The 8120-nt window shown below is 46.3% G+C and overlaps 1 pseudogene across 1 annotated transcript in view; it reads left to right on the top strand.

Moving 5' to 3' along the window:
* LOC147014983 (uncharacterized) overlaps window positions 1-8120 on the top strand; it is a 66123-nt pseudogene that overhangs the window by 56270 nt on the left and 1733 nt on the right. The window contains exon 2 of the transcript XR_015050182.1: window positions 1615-1769. The product of XR_015050182.1 is annotated as an uncharacterized LOC147014983 (transcript). The remainder of the gene's footprint in view (window positions 1-1614; window positions 1770-8120) is intronic.

Below are 8120 nucleotides of genomic sequence, written 5' to 3'. Positions count from 1 at the left end.
AGACATAATCTGTGGCGATGCTCACCATAATAGTGAGGAGGTGCATCTGAGTATTCACATAATACTTACCCTGGAAGTCTTAAGAAAGATATGGTGCAAGCCAAGTCTTTTGGAGGCCAATTTGCAATTTTCAATTCAATTCAATTGAATTGGTACAATCCTGCATTGGAATCATCAAAAGGAACCTGAACAAGGAAAAAGCAAAGATGAAGTCATCAGGAGGAACTCAGATAGGATTCACATTTCAGCTGCTGCTCCTCTACCCCCAAACCAATCCAGGCACAGCCAAGTAATCCTTATTCAAAAAATGTATACATATCAAAAGGAACCCAGATTCAAAAAAATTAAATAATTCTGACTGCCAGACCATGCGTCCGATTACGTTGAAATTTAAAACATTTATTCCCCATCACTATTCAATCATAATTGAAATGTTTCATGTCGATTGATGCAGCGGTTCAAGAGAGAGAATTTTTCAAACGTTTTCCTTCATATGGCTGCCAACCATGTGACCTATCAATTATTCTTGAACATCCTGGTATCCCCAATACTTGGAGAACATGTGTGTGAAGTTTCCCCTCGATCTGTCCTGCCGTTCCGGAGAAGATTTTTAAAGGTTTTATGGTAAATGCAATATGGCTGCCAAGCAATGTGATCTATGACGTCATAATTATCATTAAACCATTATACATGAGTAGTCGTACCAATGGTGAAAATTTCGTATCAACCTGACAAGCGGTTGTCCTGACAAGACAAGAAAAGGGATTCAGAAAATTCAGACACGCACGTACGGGACTGATCACTTAACCTCACTTTTTGCTTGGAGTGCGCAGGTAAAAATAGCAAGATAAAAAGCTTGTATAAAACATGAAGGTCAGTTTGAGGCTATCCTTTGCTTTGGCTGGGTTTCTCGGAAAGGAAGTGCAAGTCCGCACGATGCCATCAATAACAAGGCAGAGAGGTACAACATCATTCTTAATTCCTGGAGTTTCTCAGTCGTGTCCACATGCCAAAATAAACCAAATCGATCAAGGAAGAAGAAGAAGGAGACACAATTATCAATGGAAGAGTAAACCATTAGCCATTTACCTTTTATATAATTGATTAAAATGTTCTCCTAAACAACTACCCTCTGTGTTGCATTGCAATCTACCCAATGACTCGTGTTCCACCTCACTTGCTGCGCCACTGTCTGATGGGATGGTGCTTAGGTTCGATTCCCCTTCTGACTAGAAACTACCAGTGTCGTACAACATGTGGCTACGAGAACAGTATTATCATTGACAGAGAGAGTGTGGCTGCGCTGCTGATGCAGTGCCCCTTGTAGGTCAGAGCAGGAATTTGTAAATTTGTTCAGGATGCCGGTGATATTAAAATTTTCTTTTTGACCTTTGAATGAAAAACTTATTTACGAGTTGAATTATTTAGTTTGATGGAATGTTGCTTTTCAAGGGAAACGAACTCCTTTGGGAAAAATGGGAAAACACAGGAAAAGTCTGGAGAATATTTTCGAGGCCAAGGAAGATGTTAATGAGATACCTGTTTACGGTTGGCTTATGTTTTGATTGTTGTTTCTTTTTCTCTTGTCTTGTGTGCGAATGTCTGCTCAAACAGTTTCGTAAGGCTTGGAAAGTCATCACGAAGCAGGTGGTCAAGTCTTTTCCTTCTGTATTTGAAAGACAACATGCGATGTGAGAACTCTCAGTGAGAACCTTCGATGACTGAAACACCAGCAAGTGGTCTGTCATGGTGGATCGATTCTGCAAGGGGTGTGTGTGTGTGTGTGTGTGTGTGTGTGTGTGTGTGTGTGTGTGTGTGTGTGTGTGTGTGTGTGTGTGTGTGTGTGTGTGTGTGTGTGTGTGTGTGTGTGTGTGTGTGTGTGTGTGTGTGTGTGTGTGTGTGTGTGTGTGTGTACGTACATGTATATGTATGTATGTGTATGTATATGTATTTGTGTGTGTATACAGTAACCTGCAACAGTATTCACCCCCCTCCAATTTTTCATGTAAGCACTGTTCAGGAGAGGGCGATAAAAAGGTCTCAAAGTCACTCATTATCGCTTAGAGTCTGATGAAATGCATCTATACTAATAAAAGGCAATATGTGTGTGTCAGTGTGTCTCCTCCACAACTCCAAAACCATGAAACCTCACAGCGTGAAACTTTGTATGCACACCGAGAAAACTCCAAGGAAGTGTAAGAGTGAAAATTGTGTGTTTGGGTTAATTAAAACACCCCTTTTGAACATAATTAACAGCCTTATTTAATTATATCCTTCATCAGGTGATCCTCACCAACCTCGCTGTCTGGGGTCTTTAGGCGTTTCCTTGATAACCTCGCCGGGGTTTGAAATCACCATGTTTTTTTTGGCCTGCTCAAACATGCCTTGACTTGGAACAGGTCGCAACGATTTCTTAACGATAAAGCTTTTTCTTTTTCACTTTCCTTACTCGTATTATCGAATGCCTGTTCATCATAGCTACGAATCGGTGTATATTGCAATATTTATACACGCTTGGAGACATCAGCGTTCATGGTTTTATTTCATTGGCGCATATGAATAACCAAGAGAATCTCCTTTACTAAGCAGAATTACAAAATGTAAGCTCCAGATATGAAAGTATCAGGAGTTCCAACTCCAAAATAAAGTGTTGATTTGACAAATTCGGACATTGCACGGACGTTTCCGGGTGCATCGTTGTATCGACAGCAATTGGTAATCGCTTGCCAAGCTAGGCATTCCGTTGGAGTGCTTGCCTGAGTGCTTAAGCCACTTCCGAGCGGTACAGTTAGTGACCCGATCGGGATGTACAGTCGACAATTACTAGGTGCGTATACAGCACACACGGACGTGGTACATATGGGTAGATTTGGATCTGTACGGGCTCTCCGCGGATGTGTGGACACGCCATGCCTGTTACGGGTGCCGTGGTGGCAAAGTTTCATCCTGTATCTTATGGAGGGTCCACCAGGTTTTCCTTTGTCCTCACACCTGTTTCTAAAGCATTTGGTTATCGGATTTGCTTTACAAAGGTTAAATGTTTCTCTTTGTGAGTTTCAAAGCAAAGTATATTTGATAATAACGCTCGATTTCCGAGCCGTTTGCTGTATTGAGGTATTTTTTTTCATTACCGAGCCAACTTGTTTTTTTCCACCCGTCACACGCAGCTGATTATATCGATTGATGTTTGTGATCATATCCCTGAAACGTCCACATAAATACAATGTTTTTCGGAGAATGCTACTCAAGGTTTCTGGGTTGTATACCGTATGTACTGGAGTCGGTCGTCACATGAAATCCAATCTGCCGGTTCCTGAAAAATTGCCGATATCAGCCAAGCACTAGTGTGTGTGTGTGTGTGTGTGTGTGTGTGTGTGTGTGTGTGTGTGTGTGTGTGTGTGTGTGTGTGTGTGTGTGTGTGTGTGTGTGTGTGTGTGTGTGTGTGTGTCAGTGTGTCTCCTCCATAACTCCAAAACTATAAAACCTTGCAGCTTGAAACTTTACATGCATACCAAGAAAACTCCAAGGAAGTGCAAGAGTGAAAATTGTGTGTTTGGGTTAATTAAAACACCTCTTTTGAAGATAATTAACGGCCTTATTTAATTATATTGTTTATCAGGCGATCGTCGGCCACCTCTCTCTGGGGTGTTTAGGCGTTTCCTGGGTAACATCACTGGGGTCTGAAGCCGCCATATTTTTTGGCCTGCTCAACCACGCCTTGACTTGCAACAGGCCGCAACGATTTCTTAATGACAAGGTTTTTTTCACTTTTCTCATTCATATTATCGAATGCCTGTTCATCATAGCGACGAATCACTGCATACATCACTTTTGTAAGTGCTCTAGTTTTCAAGTTAGGATCTTGGAGTGATTTAATGATTTTCCACAATCTATTCTCACAGACTAATTAAAGTATACCATCGAAATATTATTTTGGTTTTGAGGATCGGATATGGTCCGGACTAAATAAGTGTCAAAATCTGTTGTGAAATCTGATAATTTAAAGAAATAACAAGTCTAATAACTAAGCCCATATACCTATTTACTTAAAGCAATCAAGGCTTTGTTTCCTCAGGTCAGGTATGGGAGCATGTGCCAGAACAGCACGTCGCTGCGTCCACTTTCCGCCGGTACTCCAGGGGCCTCCGTCTGGCCATCCCCCAGGCAGATGCCAGGCCCATCCCCATCTCCTTGAGATGATGGTCAACCTGTTGCAACCATGAGGCACGTGGTCGACCAACTGGCCTCCTCCACTCATGAGACTCCCTCGCTGAGAGAATCTGGTGAGCAGGATCAGAGTCAGGAAAACGAGCCACATGTCCATACAGCCGCAACTGACGCTCACGGACTATGCAGGTAACAAATCTCATCCGAGTCTCTCTCAGCAACCGCTCGTTGGACACAAAATCCGACCAGCGATAGCCAAGGATTCTCCGAAGAGACCTGGTACCAAAGGAATTAAGTCTCCATCTCAGATCCTTGGTCAGAGTCCAAGTCTCGCACCCATACAGCAAGACTGGAAGTACCAAGGACCTGAAGACTCGGACTTTCGTCCTCCCGCACAGGTACCGGCAGCGCCACACCCCATGATCCAGTGAATCCATGACTCCCCAGGCCCGACCCAGACGTCTATTGACCTCTGACTCGCAGCCAGCAGAGACATGAATATCACTGCCAAGGTAAGTGAATCTCTCCACGACCTCAACATCCTCACCACAAACAGACACAGAAAGGACAGCAGCATCCAAGATGTCACCGAAAGCCTGGATCTTAGTTTTGACCCAAGAAACCCGTAATCCCAACGGCTCCGACTCCTCATTCAGCACCTCGAGGGCCCCCAAGAGGATGTCTAAAGTCTCCGCAAAGATGACTGCATCATCTGCAAGGTCAAGGTCCGAGATCTTGACATTCCCAAATGACGCACCGCAACTTGATCTCTCCGACATCCTCCCTAGAATCCAGTCCATACAAGTGCTGAAAAGTGTGGGGGCAAGTACACATCCCTGACGAACTCCAGTAACAACTGGAAATAAGTCAGAGATGGTACCACCACACTTCACAGCACTCTCAGTACCAGAGTAGAGTTCAGACATCAGATCGATCAGTTTTGGTGGCACCCCACGAAGACCAAGAATCCTCCAGAGGACATCCCGATTCACTGAATCGAACGCTTTACAGAGATCAACATAGGCTGCAAGCAGTCCCTGCCGAAACTCTCGTCTGCGTTCGGTGAGGACACGAAGTGCAAGGATACGGTCAATCGTTGACCTCTTTGGTGTAAAGCCTGACTGCTCTGGACGCTGGTGCTCAAGCAGATGGTGGCGAACCCTATCGAGAATTATCCGAGCAAAGACCTTGCCCGGCACTGAGAGCAGCGTCACCCCTCGGTAGTTGTTGCAGTCTTGGCGATCACCCTTCCCTTTCCAGAGAGGGACAACAAGGCCCCTCTTCCAGTCAGTTGGGATGATGCCTGTGTTCCAGGCAGAGCACAAAACTGCATGCAACGACACTAGTGCAGCATTTCCACCAGCCTTGAGAAGTTCGGCATGGATGCCACAGATCCCTGGAGCTTTGCCCCGTTTCAACTGGTTCACCGCAGCCCGTGTTTCCACAAGCGTAGGTGGACCACAGTTGATTCGAGGGTCAGCAACAGGGATTGTAACACCCTTGACGTCCAACTCGACAGTTGGGGGATCAGCCTGGTACAACCGCTCAAAGTAACCGGCCCAGCGGGCCTTCACTTCAGACTCCTCTGTCAAGAGCCTACCACTCTCTACTCGAACTGTAGTGCTCCAAGGGATGGGCTTGGATGAACGTAATGCGCGAATTCCCCTGTAAGCGGGACGAGAATTACCTGTCCACAGGTGATGCTCTACCCCCTCACGGATTCCTCGCACATAGGCCTCCTTGTCCACCCTCAGTGCACGTACAGTTTTACTCCTCAGCTCCCTGAACAGCTCAGCTCTGCCATTCAGCCTGGCCCTGCGACTCTGGTCAATGGTATCCAGTGTCCCTTGAGAGACAAAATTCTTCTTTGCCCTGCAGTGAGCTCCAAGGCATCCACCGGCAACATCAAGGACGGTGGTCTTGAAGGCGCTCCACAACTCTTCAGGACCCCCCAAAGCACCCAGACCGCCCAAGTGTCCACTCAGCCTGTTCGCAAACTCCTCAGCTACTCTCTCATCCCTGAGCTTGGCAACATCCAGCCTCGGCTGGGATGGTACCATTCTCCAGGATTTAAGGTGCAGCTTTAGAGTTGCTACAACAAGCCTGTGGTCAGTATTGAGGAACTGAGCACTCCGGTAGACCCTGCAGTTCTGGATCATCCTCCAACGACCGTCAATGAGGACATGGTCAATCTCCTTTGCCACACCGCCAGCGTTGGAATACCAAGTCCAGCGATGAGCTTGTGGGCGCTGAAACCATGAACCAGCCACCCTAAGTCCATGACTTCTTGCAAAGTCAAGGAACTTAGTGCTATTCTGGTTCATAGTTCCTGACCCATGGGGACCAACACACACCTCATAACCGTCCCTATCAGTTCCAGTCGATGCATTGAAATCCCCCAAGACTAGAAGTGTATCTCGTCTGGGGCACTGATCAACCACAGACTCGAGTGTGGCGTAGAATGCATCCTTCACGGTGAGATCACTCGCCTCAGTCAGAGCATAAACAGAGACCAGGGAAATGACACCTAAGGAGTGACGAATCCTTAATCTCATAATACGCTCGTTGACCGGTGTTACCTCAATTATCATTGGGGTCAGCTTATTGGACACAGCTACAGCAACTCCTTGGGTATGGTAACCATCAGAGCGACCAGACCAATAGTAGGTGTAACCACCCACCATTATCTCGCCGCAATCCGGTCTCCGAACCTCAGAGAGAGCTGCAATCCCGATGTCCAAACGCTTGAGCTCAGATGATAACAGAGACAGGTGATCATCCTCTCTTAGGGATAGGACATTCCAGGCACCCACCCGAAGGGACCGCCTCAGGTTAACCCAAGGAGACCGCCGTCTGGTGGACGACACCTCAGCACCACTCCGACACACTCTCCCGCAATCTGACCCAGGGATGTTACCCCGTGGTTTCCCTCCTATCAAAGATTGGGGGTCCCGAAGGCTTTGCCCCAATCCCGTCATCCGGTGAGCTGCCCTGCGAAGGGAAGCTGCACAGGAGGTACTCCCACGGAGTGGGTTTTCAGATTTTTTTGCGTTTTGCGGAATGAAGCGTTTTACGGTGGCCGGAGTGCAAATCCTGCCACCAACCTCCTAATAAGAAGTGACCCAACTGCAGGAGGACGTCCGCAGACACAGTTGGGCACTAGATATGGATGGCCGTTGGCTCACAAGGAGCTCCTCCGCCCTTTGACAGGTTTTGTTTTTAATCCTGCTGGGTGTCCATATCCAAACACCCTCCTCACCAGAAAACCTGGTGGGGGAGACGGTTTAGTCGCCGACAACCCGACCATGGAACAGGTTGGTACAGGTTTACATGGTACCTGTAGCAGGTCACAGATCGAACCTGACCTGACTAACAGGTCCTCCATACATACACAAGAAAATGTGAAATTTCCAAAGTATGAAACGTATCTTTTCTTCCTGTATGGAGAATGATACTGATGGAGAATTTGTTTGTATGGAGAATTTGTTTCCTCCTCCATACATACACAAGAAAATGTGAAATTTCCAAAGTATGAAACGTATCTTTTTCTCCTGTATGGAGAATCATACTGATGGAACAAAAAAACATCAGAACGAAACAAAATTAACGAGCTTCATTGATCTACATGATTTAATACTGTTGCGGGGCCGGGTATCGGTGGCAAGCATGACCGCCAGAGGGAGCAGTAGAATCGGCTTCACCAAACACACCGGAATTGAGGTCGTGCCTTTTGGATAAGTCTGAAAGGTACGGGTCCGTTCCAGGACCATGAATTGCCAATAATTCGACCGCGTGGGGTAGGGTCAATTGCCAAACTTCAATATACCTACATTAATTACCCACGTGGCAAAGCAACCTCGTCAAGTGGCTTAGTGACATAATTGTTACAGACTATATACCAGCACCAAATTTTATGTGCATACCCTTTGGGTAATGGCTATCAAATTTTGAGA

The sequence above is a fragment of the Eptatretus burgeri genome, chromosome 12 (assembly GCF_056783735.1).
Source record: "Eptatretus burgeri isolate ZD-2024b chromosome 12, Ebu_testis_v1, whole genome shotgun sequence".
In the NCBI taxonomy this organism is placed as follows: Eukaryota; Metazoa; Chordata; class Myxini; order Myxiniformes; family Myxinidae; genus Eptatretus; species Eptatretus burgeri.
Note: the sequence above shows the minus strand (reverse complement) of the source record. Positions and strands in the feature narration are given on the sequence as shown.